Raw genomic sequence first — 21,193 nt, 5'->3', positions numbered from 1 at the left:
GCAATTATCCGCTGTTTCTCAGCTAAGGGTAGAATTGTATGAGTCCCTCTGCCATCTGTGGTGAAATTTTGGCTGGCTTGGTCTTGTGCAAGTCTTGTGCATATAGCCACAGGGTCTGATTTCATGTCCAGAAGGCAGCATACCCCAGCATTCCTTCCGGCCATTGTGTTCCAAGTTAAAAAATTGTCTCTAGGGCTAGGTGAGAAGTGTACTCTACAATACTGTTTGTGACCCTGTCTTTCTTAGATTGTTGGTCACTTCATGTTTCCCATACCTTAAGTAAGCATGCACAGATGTACTAACAGGTTATTCTAAAAAGTATGCATGTATATATAATGGTGTTCTCTGAAACAGTGATCATAACAATCTGAGGATTTCAGTGACAAGGGGTCCCCATGAGAAAATCGGAAATGATTTCCATGAATAGTGGGGTCACTAGATCTTAATATACAGGATTGTTCTTTTAAAGGAATAAACCACATTGTCCCTGACTTTTTAATGTTCTTACCCAGTGTGGCCCTTGATTAACTCAACAGGAAATATTTTCAGCAGCTGACTGCCCAAATTTAAGCTCTGAATATTGATTGTAATTATTAATCACTTACGTCAGTGTTCTGACACTAGGAATGTATGATCTCACTTCATGCTTATGTGTGTGAGCATTTAGACATGCCTGCTCAGATTTGAAGAAGAGACTCTGAGAAGATGATAAATCAGATGAACATCAAAGGGGACATAATAATCAGTGTGGCTCTCAACCACATTACCCTGACAAGGACACAAGGGTGTCCAGAAAAGCGGGAAGCCATTATAACAATCAGGACAAATTTCCAGTTGAATTACTCCCTATAAATCTGATAGGGATTTATCTCAAGAGATGAGGAATTGTCAAGCCCTGGAAAGCCTGGAAGTATAGGCTCTAAGTAGGAACTTGGAAAAGTTCCCTGGAGCAATAAAACTTCCTCTACCTATAGGGAGCCACACCCAGAGTGAGTGGAGCCATGACCCATGTGGAACTGTGGGCCAGAGTGGCAATGCTGAGATGTGATTCAGGGTAGGGAGAGAATCCACATGGATGGCTTCCTAGTCTTGGGCCTCTCAGAAAACTGGCTGCCAATTCTGATTCTTGATACCACAGGCACATCCCAGCACTGCAGGAGCCAAACCCAAGGCTTGTCAGAGTATCCACGAAAAATGGTGGAATTGTTAACTTTGCCCAGATTCCACTTTTTTCAAATATTTCATAAACATATCTGATACTGAAAAAAATCTCAATTCTATCCAGAACCCTAGCTGCAAAGGAATATCGTAAATGTGATTTAAAAAAAAAAAAAACCTTCAAAACTTCTATGATCAAGAAAATGAAGTAGAAGAAGTAAAGATGGAGTAGACAGTCCCCATGGTCTCTTCATGGGTTCATAGGGTGTGAAGACAGAGTAGACAGTCCCATGTTCTCTTCATGGGTTTCGCAGTGGGGTGAAGATGAAGTAGACAGTCCTGTGGGCTCTTTATGGGGTTCTTGTGGTGAAGACAGAGTACACGCTCCCCATGGTGGGTTAGCGATGAAAAGATTAGCCAGCAGTTTTCCTCTGAGATGGGAGCTATTAGAAAAGTGGATCCATCTGAGACAGTGAGCAAACATCTCTGGAAACAGACTGGGCGGAAAAGACTTTTCCTGAGAATTATGTTAGAAACTTTCAAGCCTCTTCAACTAAGGTAGGGCTCAATTGACCAGAACAATACTAGAAATGAATCATTCAAATCATGCGATTCTCTGTGATCTATGAGACACTTTCTGATTTGTGCCAGGAGAAGTGAAACATTATTCAGAGTAGTTCATAATTCTAATTAAAAATGAAATGCAGAAAACATCTAAAATCAAATTCCAGTTAGTCCCATTGTTAGTGCAATGAGTCAGTCCATACAAGATGCTGCATATAGGAAATTCAAAATGTGTGGTAGACATTAGTAATCAGGCCAGATTCATTCCTCTGAGAAATGTACCATCAATTTATTCTTTCGCTGTGTTCTATGTCATTAGTCTAAGCATGTTCTTCAGGGAGTAACTGAATCCTTTCCAGGTATTTTCATGGACCACGCTGGTTTGTGTAGTCACATGCACTTAGCTGGTACTCATTAGAGTCATTCTTTATTCTTCTGCATCCCAGGCACATGGCTATGGCTGGTGTTCAGGTTCATGGCTTCTGCCATGGAATTATCATTTTGTGTTTATGGGATATGGGGTAGAAACCGGATAGTAAAAGCAGGAAGGAATAGTTTAAGAATCTACAGAAACTTTGAACTAATGAGGGCTGAGTGCTCGAGAAAGAAGAGTTGGGGGAAATGGACCATAGATTTCTTTCCCTTCCGTCCCTTGTTGTATTATGTGACTTCTTGAATGCTGAGTAACATAAATCGTTGTACCATGAGAAGACCAGTTTTGGTCAAGCAAATTCAGAAGATTTACTTCATTTCTTTCCTACTTGGAGATCTGCATTACTTCCAGCCAAGAGAGTATCTCGTGTCACCTAACACTACAAATGGATGCTGGAGCATCCAGGGCAGTATCCACAATGTTGGCAGACACATGCTTCCTGTCCCCTGCCAACCTCCATCAGCATTATTTTTGGGTGGATCCGAATTTGAACAGTGTAGAGTTTCCATTACATCGTCCTAATTGTCAAAAGTGGGGGGTGTTGCTATAATTTTGGAAAACTAATCTCTAGTTGTACCAGTTGCCATAACATCCAACTGAAATAGTACTTCCCTGCTCTGCCTTGGCCATGCTGTGGCCGCCAGCCTGCTAGTGAGAAGGCCTTGGGATGGAAGGCAAAGCTCGCCGCAGCCCACAGTGTGAATGGGGCAGTGCACACTGTTGTGCACAGATCTAGAGGTTAAACCCAAACTCATGAGAAGTGATGCTGGAAGCACTCGGGAACAGCTGGGCCAGATGAATAACTCGATTGGATGCCATGAGGAACAAATTAAACAAGTGAGTAGCGCACAGGCCGCTCCTGTGACAGACACTTTAATCAGGAAGTCAAAAGCTGATTGACAAGATGAAAAGCTGGATGACATGAAAAATGGAAACAGAAGGAACAACACAAGAAAAGGGCACCCCGGGTCAGCACGCTGACAAAAATAATCAAGGACGACAGGCCATAATCCAATCTCCGAGCACTTGGCATGGTGTTAGTTATGAGAGCCTGCAGCCAAGAGGAAAGAAAACTATTATTAAGCAAAGAAATTATCTGGCTTTCTAGAACTTACTATTACATGTTCACTGCAGGGTTTTTTTCCCCCCTAAACAGGCATAATAGCTTTTGTTGAGTTTCCTAAGATTGATTAAAAAGTGCTGATACATCTAGATATGAGTCACTCGAAAAACAATGTGATACTGTTTTTAATTCACAGTTAAATAGGTAATGTGAACTCTGATTGCCTCAAATTGCAAAATACAGGGCCTTTCTATGTTCTGCTATTCAAGACGAAGGAAGAAGAGGTAGCAATTACTGACACAAGGGTTCTGCAGCCCACTTATTAATGTTTGCACTGGATTCTGCTGCTGGAATACCAGGCTGAGCCTCATGACCGAGAAGAAGTTTATCAGAGACTCCAATGATTTCCGTGACACCACACCCTCTCACTTGTAATGCAGCCAATGTATGTGTAGATGAAGTGTCTGAAGAGGAAGACAGTAAATGATAAGATCTAAAAAAAAAAAACAAAATCATAAAAGTTGGCCATTTGTAGGGCAAACGTGTGTGTTGATATTGTAGGGCAAATGTGTGTGTTGATATTACATAGCTGAAATCGGACATTTATCCCTACAGTGGATCATTTACCAGATGAAGGCTCAGAAAAATAAGCACCTTGGCAGAGGGTTTAGACACTGACTTCATGCCTTTTCAACAAACTCATATGCCCTGTGGAAAAATAAAAAGCTTACAGGAAATATCTAAAGACCAGTTGACACTGTCTCTGCGGGACTCCTGTATAGGAGTTAAACCCACGTCTCGAGAGAAAAGAAAAGAGGTTTTAATTCATTGTCTTAGTCTACTGGTTTTCCAACTGTGTTTCAAATCTCTGGGGGGTTTGAAAGAAAAGTGTGGTCATGGAGGACATGTTTCATTTGTGTCTGCTCCATTACCTTCAAGTCCCAAAGGTATTAGAGTTCTGGGGCATTAAAAACATTGTCAAAAGGTTTCCTGGCCTCAAAAGTGTGTTAAAAAAAAAAAAAACCTATCACTTTAATGATAACACTCATAGGTTAGGACGCTACTGTTGGTCTGGACATATTCAGCTCAAGGGACCGGCTGTGGGGGCAAGCTGACACATTTTACTTAATAAATTACCTTGCAATTTTTTAATCCATTAAAAAACTGGATTTTTTTAATCTATAGAATTCTAGGTCATTGCTAAAAATTTTTTCATATGCCACGATTTTCTCAAGAGTTCCAGTGCAAATTTGAAATCTTGAGTCTCACTTCTGCCATCTACTAAAATGGACTTGGGTCATCCCTCTCCTGAGGGACACCTTCCTCTTGGCACTGCCTTTGAGGACATAGGTAGATGCTCTACCCCGTCAGGTTAGTCACTGTCAAGGATTCTCACTATGCTCTGAGCACAGCGTTGACCCTGTAAAAAACATCTTAAAAGAATTTCACCAAATCCTCACTGCCTAGAGCCACATGACATGAACCGCGGAAGGAGAAGAGCTGTGTCCATCGGATGTCTGTTCCGGGCGCACCTCGCACTGTTTGATGGTCTGACCCATCATGCTTTACTCCTTGGCTCTAAAAGGGAGCAGCTTATATTAACTTAGAATATTCTGGGCTGATCTTGCTGTGTGGTACCAACCCACAGACTGTGATCCTGCATCGCCCCCACTTGTAACCCTCTAGGCCCTGTGTCTCTGTACTTATCCCCAGCTTTTCTCCCTTAGTTTTGCTGGATCACTCTCCAACCTCCAGTCTTTGTTCATCCTGGGGCCATGGAACTAATCGTCTATGCATCTCTTCTGGTGGCGTCAAGGGCTAGAGACAGAGTGTGATGTATGCGGGTGGCGAGGTAGAGGGGTGTGGCAGATGGAGGTAGCTACACTAGTCATGGCGGTCTTCTCTTATTACTAATTTGGCATTTTCTCCAAATATCAGTTGATGAGAGAGCTTTAATTTTTAAAATATTGCAGAAAACGTGAAACACTTAAGGGAGAGAAAACGTGTGTATATGTATGTACGCTGTGATATAGGCCTGATATAGGTGCCTGATATGTACAATGTCAGGTCTGGCTATTTCGTTTATTTGACCCAGCATGCGTGGTTTGGAGAGGGTGAGAAGCTGCGGGATAATGACTGTGGTGAGAGCTTTCATCCTCCCTTGCTGCTAATCTTTACAGTCTGCCGGAAACAGACGTTTGTCATTTTCCCTTTTGTAAAATGTGCTTTGACTTTTGTGTCCAGGTCATCTCCACTGACACAGCCCCGAGCCCCAGACTTTACATGGTTTGCCATGGAAGGCTTGGAGCCGAAGCCCAGAGTATTGAGGGGATGGTGGCACCTTCTGGACCATGCATTTAAAAACAAGAACAGCACATCTTTTGAGCTATTTCAATGTCCCTCTAAAACACTTATTAAATATAAAAATACTGAGGTTTTGTTTAATCCCTGAATTTTCCAGTGACATAAACACACATTTATTAATTAATTGGTAAACTGTCATTGTGTGGTATTACAGTAATATACATCACAACCCAGTGATTATATTTATGTATCTGTCTATGATCTGTTTATCATCTACATTTCTATAGAGCTGCCATCTATATATCACTTATTATCTATCATTTATCATCTTTCTAGCATCTATATATGGTGGAGATTCATTTACATATCTAACACCTATCTTCTATTTATCAACCCACATGTTTATGTATCTATCACCTAATATCTGTCTATCAAATATGATGCATCTAGCATCTATCTATATACTTATCATTGATCTTTTTTTCTATCAACCAATCTATTGATCATTGAACTTTCTCCCTATCTATCTATAATGTTGAGATTACACATAGCTAGCAAATTGTAAAGATTAATGATAAGAGAGGATCTAAAAACAAGGTGGCTGGACATGGTGGACCCAGTGAACAACGTGGGCATAGTAGGCACAGTGGGCACAGTGGGTACAATAGACATAATAGGTATGGTGGGCAGAGTGGACACAGTGGGCACAGTGGCCATGGTGGGCACAGTGAACCTGCCTTTCATTCTAATGCTTGGAAAGTGAATCTGTGAGTTCCACACCTGCCAAGTGTATATAGTTAGATCTGTCTCAAAAATCAAACAAATAAACAAAAACAAAGGGGTAACAATTAAGGAAGATGCCCAGGTTGACCGTTGACTTCCACATGTATACACAAAGACACATGCATGCACACACACATACACATCACACACATGAAGATGTGTGCATAAACACCTGAACATACTCATACACCTACCCACTCATGTCTCACACCCTTTAAGCGCGCGCACACACACACACACACACACACAAACACACCTTCCCAGACAGTAAACCTTACCAGTGGATACCAGTGGTGAGGTGTGAGTAGCGGCCAAATTTTCCAACCTATTTGGCCATCCAGCATGAGCTGGTACACAAACCAACATAGAAACATCATAGACATCCTATTAGAAATAAGCCATCATTGTTCAACTGATGAGGTTTGGGTATGCATGTTTCAGCCCATAGACAGTGAATCAAACCAAGATTGATAAATGGAGATGACATATGTGAATGACTGTCCAAAACTCAGGTGATACCAAGAAAAGTAGGTATGAGAGGTGATGGAAAATCAACCAGAAAGTCACTGTCAGAGGTAGCAGAGGGACTGCTCTTAGATAGTGAAGTATTGCCTGGTCTAATGTTCGATAGAATTTCATCCTAAGGAATCTGAGAACCAGCCTAGGTTTCTAGGAAGAAAGCCTTGAGCATCGATGAACTCTACAACTGTGTGTAATGGTGTTCAGAAGAGAGAGATCAGCCATAGGAATGACTTTGCAGCTTGCAAGTAGAATTCAGAGAACACACAGGATGTCTAAGATGTACTGGGTAGGAAAAGATTATGAAAGGAGCTCAAAAAGTGGGGAAAACGAAGTGTGGTCTCAGAGCAAAGAGCAAAGAAAAGATGCATTCAGTACCCTGGCCTAAGATCTTAGGATCCATTACGTGTTGTTGCCTCAGAGGTTTGTTACTGCCAACACTGACCTGAAATGGCTGCAGACCCCTGGTGACTGAAATAAACATGAACCTCACTCTGTGGGGATTTGGTATGGCATTACACAGAAATAATATCCGTCACAACCATGACAAACACTAGGAAGCATAGAACAAGATACTCTGAGTAGCATGGGAATCCCTTAGATTTTTAAACTTCCGTCAGGGACACTGATGACTGTCTACAGTGCTGAGGTCAGGAAGGTCTCCAGACGCTCACTGACCTGGCTTCCCTTCTGCTTGCTGTAACTAAACTGCCTGGCAAAAAGAACTCAGAGTGAAAATGGCTTCTTTTAGCTCACAGTTCTGAGTTCCTGTCCATCTTATAAGGCCATCACAGCAGGGGAGCTTCAAGCAGCAAGAACTTGAAGCAAGCAGGGACGCTGCAGTCAAGAACAGAGAGCATGAACGCGTGTGCACCTTTGCTCACTCACTTTCTCCACCGTGTACAGTTCCGACTCCAACCACGGGGAAAGACACCCCCACTCTCAGACTAGGTCTCTTCACCTCAGTCACTCAGCCAGGATAATCCTCCCAGACACGCCTTCAGGATATCTGTTCTTGAATATCCCTCTCTGAGTCTCTCTTCCCAGGTGACTGTAGACTGTTTCCAGTTGACAATTATAGCGATCACATTGCTCTTTCTAGTGAGAAGCTAGAGCCAATACTCAATTATTTAGATAAACCCAAACTAAGTCTTTTTTTATTATTTTTTTAATTTATTTATTTATTAAAGATTTCTGTCTCTTCCCCGCCACCGCCTCCCATATCCCTCCCTGTCCCCCAATCAACTCCCCCTCTCTCATCAGCCCTAAGAGCAGTCAGGGTTCCCTGCCCTGTGGGGAGTCCAAGGACCTCCCACCTACTTCCAGGTCTATTAAGGTGAGCATCCAAACAGCCTAGGCTCCCACAAAGCCAGTATGTGCAGAAGGATCAAAACCCAGTGCCATTGTTCTTGACTAAAATGGGGCAAGGAGCTGAACAGAGAATTCTCAACAGAAGAAGTTCAAATGGCCAAAAGACACTTAAGGTCATGCTCAACTTCCTTAGCGATCAGGGAAATGCAAATCAAGACAACTTTAAGATACCATCTTACACCTGTCAGAATGGCTAAAATAAAAAACACCAATGATAGCCTTTGCTGGAGAGGTTGTGGAGAAAGGGGTACACTCATCCATTGCTGGTGGGAATGCAAACTTGTGCAACCACTTTGGAAAGCAGTATGGCGGTTTCTCGGGAAATTCGGGATCAACCTACCCCTGGATTCAGCAATACCACTCTTGGGAATATACCCAAAAATGCCCTATCATACAACAAAAGTATATGCTCAACTATGTTCATAGCAGCATTGTTTGTAATAGCCAGAACCTGGAAACAACCTAGATGCCCTTCGAACTAAGTCTTGCACTGGAGGGTTGACCTCATGGGAAGCACTTGCTACCTAAGCTTTATTACTTTTATTGTATTAATTTGAGAAATGACACAGAAATAATGCTCAATTAAAAGCAAAATTTAGGGTCAGGGACTTAACTCAATGAGTTATAAAGCTTCTTTTTTAAGCATGAAGGCCTGAGCTAAAATCTCAGTGCTCATGTTAAGAAAGCAAGGTATGGTCAGGCAAGCCTGTAGCCCCAGCATTGAGGAGCAGAGGTAGACAGAAGCTGAGAACTTGGTGCTCAGACATTCTAGTTGGAATGCTGAGCTCAGGGTTCAGTGAGAAACCCTTCCTCAAGACAGACAGCAGTAGAAGAAGACAATAGACATCCTCTGTCATCTATTGCACAGACACAAGTGTGCACAGCTATTCACACATACAACATGCATGTGTACAAACACATGGAAAAACAAGTACACAAATAAAAGCATGGTTTATTTTTGAACTAGACCCATAAAACAATCACTACACAATATTCCTAAACCCCAAATAAGACTTGATGTGTGAAATAAAAGTTTGAAAAGAGGTTTTGAGGCTAGATTGGGCTTCGGAATTCAAACAGTGAAGGAATTTAGAGCCAATCATTAAATTTTACCAGCAAAATCCATGACTTTTAACAGTAAATAACATAAAAGTCAAAAGTAGCCTTACATTTGTTCAATCATCAAAGTTTGTTTTTCAAAAAGATTAAAGAAGATGGATTTCCAGATGGTTCTGGGTTTCAGAAGTATGTGGAGAGTTGTGGAGGTAGGCAGTCTGGGTGCATAGTGTTGGTCATTGGCACATTGATGATCTCAGTGGCACTCTGCTGTCCCATGCAGCTGCAGAACTGTGTCTCAGTTTTACAAGTTGACAGAAGTAAACCGCATACTCTGTTTTTCATACTATGGTCCATTTCCCTGGCTTGGTGTTGGTACAGCTGGGGTAGAGGGCTCAGCTCACTGGTGAATGCATGTATAACCCTTGCTTTGCTGAACTGTGCCAGCAGGCTAAGAATCGTCTTGAGCATGAAGGATGATACCCATAACCTCACTTCTGTTCCAGGATTCTCAGCTTCTCCTTTTCCACCCTCAAATCCTCTGTAGACTCGAGAATGGCATTGGTTTAAGGCCGCCCCTGACAGCATATTGGATAGGTTAGATGTGCCAAGGATTCTGCCACTCACTCATGAACATCCTCATTTCTGACTGTCATTTAAGGGTTGCTGCTGTTGCCACTCTAAAACTTGTCTTCAGAAGTGGCCTCTGCTGTCAGTGCTGAGCAGACTTGGAGCTGGAAGAGGTTCTAGTGTTCATTTCTTTTTAAGTATTTAAAATACGTTCCTTTTCCTTCTGTTCTATCTCACTGTGTCTCTATGTCTTTCTGTCTGCTTATCTAGCTTTCTCCCTGTCCTTTTTTCCTTCTCTGTCCCTACAAATACTTGTGTCTGTGCATGTTTCTGTGCCTCCCTCTCTTTTAACACAGTTTTTCTCTGCTTCTACCTGTCTCTATCTGGGCATGTCTGTCTCTCTCTTCATATATCTCTATGTAAAGAGGAACAGATGTATATCTGTGAAGTGGAATGATTGGAGTTTTCCAGACTGCCTAGCATGCTGTCTCTCAAGCGTATCATCTTTTCTATTGATACACACAAAAAAAATATTCTACAGGAAGTAAGTCAGGATATTCACTCATTACCATTCAGGATGATGATGCCTCTCACTCATGCTGTGTACCTCAATCTACTGCCCTATAGTCTCACATGGAGGTCTAGGCATGAGAGACCAGTGAGCCGGCAGAATTCCATGTGCTCAGAATCACATTCTAGTCTTGGACAGAACTACCCTTTTTGATGACAGTCAGTTAAACCATAGACATGTTATATGATTCGAGGCTTCCTAATCCCTTGGATGCTTTTGGAATATGCTTTAGTGCTAAGGTGAAAGGAGGGATTGACTTCACCTTCTTTGCTTAAGTAGACAGTTTTGGGGCCATAGTTTGACGGCCAGACCTACTACCTATGTTAGTTGGCTTTCTGTTGCTATAGCAGCATGTTGAAGACTGAAAAATTACCAAGAACTGAGATTTTGGAGATTGGGGAGCATGAGAACCTAGTACCAGTCCTGTAAATGGGTTCCTTGTGTGTCAACATGCTGAGTATTACATGACAAGGAAACATGTATACACAGAGAAATGGGGCTGAGCTTATGTTATTCGGAATGTGTTGTCGTGACAACTTCCCCATTCTGCTCATAGTAGCATTAACTTATCCACAAGATCAGTCCACTGTGGTGGGACCTCACAACCTTTAAAGGCCTTGCCTTTCCTTGTTCTTGCAATAGTAATTACATTTCAGGATGAGTTTGGAGAAATTCCTCCTGCACTGTAGTTGCATGACTGTTTGGTAAAGAATAGAATCTTGCCACTTGGTATTTCATTAGGAAATAATAGTACCTTTTCTTCTTTCTTCAGACATACCATGCCTGAAACCACAAACTAACAAACTGTCGCAGCCTTGCATTTGTGTCCATGGCTAACTTGTCAATGCATTGCGATTTTTGTGAGTATTTATTATATTTATAAGTTTTAAACCAAAGAATAGTAGTTAAGAGGGCTTTTGTACATACCTGGTTAAGTTTCTTTCTAGTAGATCTTTGCTTATGCTAATACTCTAACTATCATAGAACTAAGAATAAAGTCATAGAGAAGTGTTCATTAAGCAAGAAATTGTTCAAGTATGTATTGGGTAAAGAAACATGTAAAGAAAGCAATGCCATTTACGTCATATCCTGGGGATGTCCTTTAATCCGAAAGAAATAGATGTTCCACTGGAAGAACAGGATGTGTTCTTTACTTTTGAGCCATATCTGCTTCCCCCAACAAAGATTTCCTTTTCCGTGCTCACATGTTGCCTGTCCTTTAGTGATTAAGATCTCTTTCATATACATTCATGGATTCCTCACTCCCACATTTCAATAATACATCATCATAACTTTTTGGAGGAATTCTTCAATGACTATTTTATACTCTATACTTTCATTGATGTTATGAATGGAGAAAGTTAATTATTTGATATTTGGTACAATAATGAAGGGGAAATAAAAAATAAAACCTGAAAAAAAAAGAAATAGGAACTATATATTGTGGTAGTTTGAGTGTAATTAGCTCCCATAATCTCATAGGAAGTAGCACTATTGGGTGTGGCTTTGTTGGAGTAGGTATGGCCTGTTGGAGTCCTTGTCTGTGGGTGTGGGCTTTGAGGTTTGTTGTAGCATATTTGATCACACTCTGAATCCTGAGCCTGTGTTAATAAAATCAACCTTGGGTCAGGGGGTGGAGCCAACAGCTAGCTGACAGGAATTAGTTATAGAGAGTACAAAGGAGCTAGGAAGAGGGATATAGAGACTCAGAAAAAGGAGTAGGGAGGGACATTGAGTTTTTGCAATCTTTGGTTTGAAATGACTAGAGAGACTCTGTTTCCAGCCAAAAAGGGAGGCAAGCTGGTTGCTTCTCAGTCTCTCTGAGCTAGTAGGTTTTCACCTCAACATCTGACTCCCAAGTCTTTTCTGGTAAAAAAAAAAAAAAAGAAAAAAAAAAGATACTTAAAAACTCATTTGGTAGCAGTGACAAGGTCAGTGCAGAAAGGTCTGGAAATCCTGTTAGACCACAACCTGAGGAGAAGAGTCACTGACAGTGGGGTCACAGGACCCCAGATGATAGCGAAAATATCAGTAGATTCAGGTATAGTCGCTAAGTTTACAGAAAAACAACAGAAATTTCCTATGCTCAGAGTACCACCCAGTGTCTCAGTCCATTTCCTGTTGCCTGCATGCTGCCATGCTCCCCATCATGATGTAAATAGACTGAATATGTGGAATGGTAAGTGAGCCACCCCAATTAAATGTTTTCTTTATAAGAGTTGCTATGATCATGGTGTCTCTTCACAGCAATAGAAACAAAAGATAAGAAACTACATGATAGTCTGGTTCACTACAAATTGTATGTTATATGACCCTTACAATCATCTCCAGACATAGAAAGCTACCATGATAACTATGCATTGAATTTTTACTATTTTTCCCCTGAAGTGGCTGGTGACATTATCTACTCATGATCTCTAGCTTTTCAAGTAATTCAAGAAATTTAAGTTAGCTTTATTGGAGTTTGCAGCACTGATATGGCTGTACACTGGCATACTAACACCCAAACATGCTCGAGTGCATAAGCCTCCATATTCACATTCTTAATCATAATGACTTTTTGTCTAAATCATTTAATTATACATGAAGCTATCAGTAATGAGGGTCAAAGTGTTTGATCTCTCTTCTCTGATGTTTTAGGAGTGACAAGAAGTCATTGAAAAGGTTGAATTTTTTTTTGATTATTATGTATGGCATTCAAACAATTTTAGAGGGCAGACTAATAAGAAAACATAAAAAGTCTGCATAATTTTAATCTATAAGGGGATGTTTTCATTAAGTTTGTGGGTAGTATTTTTTAACTGATAAATATGCTTCCTAAAAGCCAATTGCATTTAATGTACATTCCTTCTGGAATGTTCCTGCTTCTTATTTATCTACATATCTATTCATCTTTTCATCCTTCTTTCCATCCGTGTGCACACACATGCACACACATCTGCACACATACACTGTTAAAATGTGTAGTGGAATATTTACCATCATTTCATTTAGACTATCTATGGCTATTCTCTGATAAGGAATGAAATATTTTTATTAATTCTCTGAGAAGTTCTACAATGTATTTTCATCATATTTATGCTAACATCTCCCCTTAATTCCTCCCAGACCTGGCCTCACCTCCCTACTCTGACACTTCATATCATTTCCCCCACCCCCATTATTTTAACACCCTTTGACTCCCATTTGTGCTGTCTATATACTAATGGGTCTAAGGCTATCCATGAAGAACATTGTCAGCCTAGGGTCCCTGAATATAACTGAGTGTCCTTCCCCCAGAATCAACAAGTGTCTGTAGCTCTTCAGTTAGGTGGCTTGGGAGTGGGAGCTCATGAGTCCCTTTCCCCAATCCATGCAAGAATGTTGAATGACTTGATCTTGTACAGGCCATACACAGGCAATCACAGCTGCTGTGAGTTTACGTGGGGTGGTTCAGTGATGCCCAGAAGACATTCTTTTATTCAGTTTTCCACCAATCCCTGAATCTTACAGTCTTTCGTCCCCTCCTTCTACAATGGTCCTTGAGACTTGAGGAGATCAGTAGTATTGACATCCCACGTGTGGCTGAGCGTCTCTCTCTGGTATGTGCCCTTTTTAAACAAAGAGAGTTTAAGGAAGGTCAGAAGCCTCTCTCCCCTTGAGTTGTAGCATACAGAATCACCACACCACAAAACCATCTAGCATCTAGAAGCCAAACTTTGTAGGGAGGAAACAGCTTTTTAAAGTACTGTCATTACATGTCGACACAGAACTTTCTTTGTCAGTGTATACTGAACATTTCATAACTGTGTATGTTTCCCCTGGCCAGGCCAGCACAATTCACATAGCATAGAATATATCTAGGTATTAAGAGAATTAACTAGTTTTGAAAGCAAATATGAATTCTAACTTTGGAAATATGGATGAAGTGGATTCTGAGTAGAAACTATGATGGTTTATGTCCTAACTTGGGCTTTTAACTTGCTGCCTGGGAGCCTGAGTTCAAATGCAGCAGCCCTTTGGAGCGACATAGATTGAACACCCTGTTTATTCTGCAAAGGTCTTTCAGAAGCCTTAAACACTGCAGAGACGCCCCGCAATTTCCTCTCAGGCACACCTTCATTAGCATTTCAATACTTCAGACTTCTCCTTGATCCTTTGAGATTCTTTAATCTTCAGCATTGAAATACCTAAGATGTACCATGGGATTGCGGGTCTTGGTGTAGTGGTGTTTCTTTTGCATGGAACAGATCTGAGATAAGACTGGGAACCTTTTCCTAACAATGGTGATTACTAATTTGCTTTAAAATGAATCAATATGTATCAATTAAAGACCAGATACATATAAGAAGTGACTTTGTATCCCCTCCCTGCAGGGAAATGGAAGTAGTTAATACATGTCTTTAGAAAAAAAAAAACTTGAATATTTTAGAAGTAGCACATGCTCATTACAAAGCAATAAAATTTTAAATCAATTTCATAACTTGGAGATTCAGTACCAACATTTTATATATGCCCTTTCTGATAAGACCAAATATACCTACATAAAAAACATTACAAAGAAATTACACTTAAGAAAGAATATGCAGATATCATATTTGTAGCCAACACGGATATCACCAGCTTTGGTGTCCTAGGAAGATCATTTGAGAGTTTGTACAAGCACATGTACCCAATCAGTGGTCCCATCTGCCATGTAGAGGGCCAAACTCTTGTCTCCCTAAGGTTCTATGCTGAGACCAGAGGGAGGAGAGAGTAATCCCAAGCACTCCCCATGACTCTGGAATCTCTGTGCCAGACATTGGTTCCTCTGTCCACTGCTGCTTCTTGTTCTGTGTTGCTGTCCCTTGCAGCAGCCTGGATCACACCCTCGGGTAGCAACCATCTTCCCTCTTCCCATAGAAATGTCCCTGTCACATCTCACAGTTTTGTTATTGCCAACTTCTAGTGATGTCCTGGTGGGTCCTCGGGCTTTCTACTCAATTCCTAGTGGGAAATGATATGGAGACATGATAGTTCATTTCCACTGTCAACACAATTGTGTTTGGAATTACCTAGGAGACAAACCTCTGGTTGTATCTCCTGAGAGGCTTAACTAGGACAGAAGACCTACCCTGAGTATCAGTGACATCACCAATGGAGATCCTGGACTGAATAGAAAGGAAAATAGGAAAGTGTGCTGGGCCCTGGAATTTAACTCTTTTCTTCCTGGTCCACTAAGATGTAAGGAATTCCAGTCACTTGTCCCTGTCACTACTAACTAAATCATGCCTTCACCACCATGCAGGACTGTACCCCCAAATGAAAGTCAAATTTGATTATGCATGTTTGTGTACACGCATGTTTGAGTACACATATACAAAGACTATGTGGTACACATACGTGTGGAGGTCAGAGGTCATTTTCACAGGTCATTCCTAAGGTATCATCCAGATTCCTTCCTTTGAATGGCCTCTCACTGGCCTAGAATCAAAGCAAGCATGTATTGGCAGGCCACTGAATGCCCAGGATCTCTTCCTTCTTAATAGTGGGGTTACAAGAGTGAGTCCCCATGCCTAAATATTTTGGCATATGTACTGAGAATTGAACTCGGGTCCTTGTGCTTGCAATTGATCACTTTCTTGTTGCCATGTATTGAAGGACAGTCCATGCACGCATCCAGACTGACCATTTTTGGTTACATCATTCACTTTATTTTCTACCAAGGCTCAAATGTGTTAGTCTGGAATTCGAAGCCTGCCATAGTCTGATTCTTCATGAATTTACTCCTGCAGATTCAAATGTGTTAGTCTGGAATTCAAAGCCTGCCACAGTAAATTCATGAATTTACTCCTGCAACTGAAGTCTGGGCAGTGAGGAGGAAAGATAGAGGAGAAACAGCCTCCATATAAGTGGTCAATTTTCTAATTGGGCTTTCAGTGGTTTGGTGTAAAAAAAAAGCATAATTCATTTCAGTAACTGATCCTACTGGACTCAATACACATATTAAATGTTCCATGCATTCAAAGCTTCAATAGTACTTAGCTACAGGAATTATGCAGAAATACATTCCATCTTGGCGAGTCCATGAAGTAGTAAATCCTTTGGGCAGTTGAGACGATTGGAAAATTTAAACATCGTACTGTATCCAGAATAATATAGTGATCCCTCATCGTGCTGGGTAGGATCATCAGCAAGCAATGATTCAGAAAATAAGAGTGATTTATGTTTTTATTTTTGAGCAGTGAATTCTCTTTTAAATTTATGGGAGGATTTAGATTTATATAGTGGGCTCCGGTTTCCATCACACGCTCATCATCTTAATGGCCACTCTCAGATTCCATTCATCTTTACACTAGCCACAAAAGCATTTGGAGACTAAAATAAAGATTAAGATAGCAATTTGGATTCAGTCCTTAAAATTTTGAGTTGCAGCCTGAAAAATCAAACCCAGATGGTAGGCATTTAGGGGTAGCTACGTTCTACTGTTCGCCGCACAAGAGTAGCATTGCATGCTGAAGATGTGTCATCACGAGACATTAATTCTCTGTCCGCATGGTTTCTAAAGATACACATCTAGGTGTATTCTATAAATTTATGAACATTAGGACTGTTTTAAGGTTCTGCCTTATCCAAACATGTTGTTGCTGTTTCATCTGAGACTTTCCTCTGAGAGTGAAGGGCCATGAAGATCTCTAGCTCTGTCCTCATGGCTTTTAGTGTTCAGCACTAAGCCCTGTCGGGGTGGGATGTCCTTCTATATGTGTTGCTTTTATTGGTTAATTAGTTAATGAATAAAGCTGCTTTGGCCTATAATAGGACAGAATATAGCCAGGCTAGAAGGGATAGAAAAAGAGTAGGCAGAGTCAAGAAGGTGCCATGTAGCTGCCAAAGGAGACAGGTATCCAGAACCTTAGGTAAGCCACAGCCTTGTGGCAATAAATAGATTAATAGAAATGTAACTAATTAACTAGTTTAATTAATTAAGTTAAGTTGTAAGAGTTAGTTAATAAGAAGCCTGAACCATTGGCTAAATAGTGTTGTAATTAATACAGTTTCTGTATGATTATTCAGGTCTGGGTAGCTGGGAAATGAACAGCCTCAATTTATACCTTATCTCTGGCTTCCTATTTTTATTAGGATAGTAATTTGTCTTAAATGTATAGCAGAAAACATCATATCATCTAATTACTCTTTCTTTTCCTCCCTCTGATCTCACATATCCTCTTCTTCCTCTCCTTCCTCTTCCTTTTCCCCTCCCAAGTGGTCTTTCCTTTTTTCCACTTTCTTGTCTTCCATATGTATGCAAATCTAAATTCTGTATATGAGAGAGAGCCCGTGATAGCCATCTACCTGAGCCTGCTGTATTCTATATCACATAATGACTCTCAGTTCCATACATTTTTCTACAAACAAGACACAATTGTTCTTCCTAAGTCTGATGTGTGTATACATCATGTTTCTCAACATCCATTCAGTTGTTCATGGGCATCTGTTTAACTTGGATATTGTGAACAGTGCTGTGGTAACCTGTGTGTGTGTGTGTATGCACGCACTTGTGTGAGTGTGCACGCAACGCGCAGTACCTCTGTGACTTACTGAGTTAGAAGGCCATCTTATTCCTAAGCAAACCTTTAGTCTTTGCTTCATGTTGGCATGTAGGTGAATTTCCTAACCTGTGACCTCTGGACATCCCAGTGTCCTCATCTTTGGAGATAACAATAGAGATGTTGTGACAGATTGACACATACAACCTGCCACACAGAAGATCACCAAAGGTCACCCATTTTTACCAAACATTATTCTCTATGGGAAGCTGTAGTGAGGATGGCAAGGAGAAGATCTAGTTCAAAGACTTCAGGCTGCAGCCAGGGGAACTGGTGGTAGATCTTAGCAGCACCAGCAGAGAGTAATGAAGGGTGTATCCTTTTTACAAATGTAAACACCAAGGGGGCTGCTGTGTGTGAGACATGCCCACTGATTAGGCTTCCCCAGGCCTGTGGAGAGCTCACCAATTTCAACCCCTGAGTAACAGCCATTGAATAGGAGTTGGTGAAGAGACCATGACCATGATTTTCCTCCACTGACTTGGGAAGCCTGGGGTGCCCGTCATTTGTTTCAGTCTCCATTTCCCTGAGGGGAATAAAATGTAAAGTTGGAAGCTCCCTGGGTGTCAAAGTCAAGCATACTATTTAGAGAAAAGAAGAACACATTTTAAGACCCTTTCCTGGGTTTTATAAAAGTGTGTCATTGGGAAAGGGCCAGCTACAGTGCAGAAGATAGCCTCACAGTGAAGAACACGCATCACAGAAGCCAACAAGGTCACCTGAAGGAAACCTGGGCCTCAGTTGAATTCTAGAGTCCAAAGGAAGTCCAGGATGAATGGAGGGAAGGAGGAGAGCAACCCAGATCCTGGTAGCCAGGTAAAGCCTGTGGGACTTGCTAGATGTGGGGGTGATGGGGAAAAAGCCTTTCGAGTTGGCATGGAGAACTAATCAATACCAAGTGACCCAACTTTGGGAGGGGTGTGTGTGAGGTCTCAGACCAAACAATGCCTAGGGATGCTGCCCGTGAGCCTTAGCTTTTGGCAGGCGAGGAAAACTGAATGTGACCACTGAGCAGGGACTTCCACCCACAGACAGACAGCCTCTTCTGCTGCCTCATCCTTTCTGGGAGACACTGATGTGTTTTGCTGTTCTTCAGGCTGTCTGGGTTCTGGATCAGATTCCTCACTGTGGCTAATTACCCTCTTCCAAGAAGTGTCCCCAATGCACACCCTCTCTTCGAGTGTCAGCTCACAAGACGGACGACCAAAGCTCCTCACCAGGTAGTAGGTGACTGTTTCCTTTTCACTGCTGCTGTGAACTATGAAATTGGGACAGAAGTGAGGCTTTGGAATCTCTGAGGCTTTCGCGAAAAGAAAACAGCTTGGATGGAGAGAAAGCCGCTGGGCAAACATTAGGACCTTATATTAGATCCCCAACAACGATATGAAAGCCGGGCATGCAGTGTGCACCTGATAACAGCAGATAGTGTAGAGAGGAGGATTCTGGGAGCTTGCCAGTCAGCTGGTCTAACTGAGGTCTAGGTTCAGTGGGAGACCCTGTCTCAGAAGATAAACTGTGGAGTGACAGAAGGAGACAGCTGATATTAACCTCTGGGCTCCACATGTGAAGTGTGTCTTTGCACACCTGTATCCATACAACAAGGAAAAGGAAGTTGCTTCTACCAGGTTGTCCACTTGGGGGCACTTGGTTTGGCAGCCTGATTCATCCCTATTCTTGGAAGGTCATATGAGACAATGGTGTAGAGACCCTGACTTTGCTGTCCCTGCTGAGAGATCTGCCTTTACTCCGGATTCCTGAGTGAGGAGCCTTGGATGTTCACCTCCCCTGCTACTGGAAATCCAAGAGGATGCTGTTGTCTGTGTGAAAGGCCATTGGTGTCTGCACCATAAGGCTGTTTGGGAGCCTTCTGCATATAGGTCTTTACATTGCTCGTCTTTGTTTGTGTATAAAGTGTATATGTGTATTATATGGGTATGTGCACATTTGCAAGAGGGTATACATACATACATGTCAACACATATACATAGATTATACCTGTGTGCACAGGCCAGAGTCTGACAGCAGGTGGCTTTCTGCATCACCTGGTGTATGAGAAAGAGTCTCTCATTGAACCTAGAGTTGACTCAGCTATCTGGATGACTGGCTAAGCTCCAGGGATCCATTTGTCCCCACCTTCGTAGAACTGGGATGCCCACCTCACTGACTTCTTACATGAGCACCAAAGGCTGAATGCAGGTCCTTATCTTTACCTGGTAAGGACTTACTGGCTGAGCCATCTTTCCAATCCTTCCATCACTCTTGAAGCTTCCCAGCTCTTTCTTCTTTCTTTGCCTGCTGGAACATGTCCAGACAGATTCTTGTTCTCTCAGCCATTATTCACCCTTGGCAAACTCAGATATTTTAAACAACAAAGCCTTTTAAGTGGCTCCCTGCTCAGGACTCATGGGGCACGGGAGAGGGCATTAGAACAGCGGCACCCACTTTTTATATTACTGAATTAGAATGTTACTAAATTATCTCCGAAAATTCTGCAGTCAGAATGATGTCCTCTTTGTCAATAAATGCACACAGCACTTACCTGGAGACAAATGCACCTGGCTGTCACTACCTCTACCCCATACACTTAAACAGCCCCCCGTGGAGCAGTGTGAGGAGGGGCAGAGACTAATGAAGTTCTTTGAGCCTAGCCCACATACGCCGACATTAATCTGCATGGGAAAAACTCGGGGCATTTATTGAAGCAAGCGTACACATTTGAGAAAAGCAGCTTCACTTTTTCTTGTACCTGATAACCTGGAAAATAGAGTCATGTGTCCTCTGTTCCCTGGCGATAGTGCAAATCAATAAAGAGGTACCATTGATGGTGCCTTTGCCCACTGCAGCTGCCATTGAACTCTCTGCTTCCCATCACTCACTCACCCCGTTGTGTACAAAGAAGCAGATATGCAATGTAGCAGGAGCCCCAAGAAAAGGTCTGGCTGTTCTGTCAAAACTATTTAGTTCAATATTGTTCTCAACATGGCACCATAGCCCTGGACATGACACTCAGCACGTCCAAACAGACATGATTATATATGAGACAGGAAGGCACTTACATCACTGCGGGTTGTTATGCTTGAAAGGACTTTGTCCCCCCTCTTCAAATTAAAAGTTTTCAAAAATGAAATAAAAATAAACCTTTGAAGAAACCAGATTGAGACTGATTTCGGAGGGCCCTCCTGCCTGCTGTATACTAAAGAAACATTTTCAGAGTTTTGCCCTGATGATTCTCCTTG

This window comes from Chionomys nivalis, chromosome 1 (genome assembly GCF_950005125.1).
Source record: "Chionomys nivalis chromosome 1, mChiNiv1.1, whole genome shotgun sequence".
NCBI lineage: Eukaryota > Metazoa > Chordata > Mammalia > Rodentia > Cricetidae > Chionomys > Chionomys nivalis.
Note: the sequence above shows the minus strand (reverse complement) of the source record.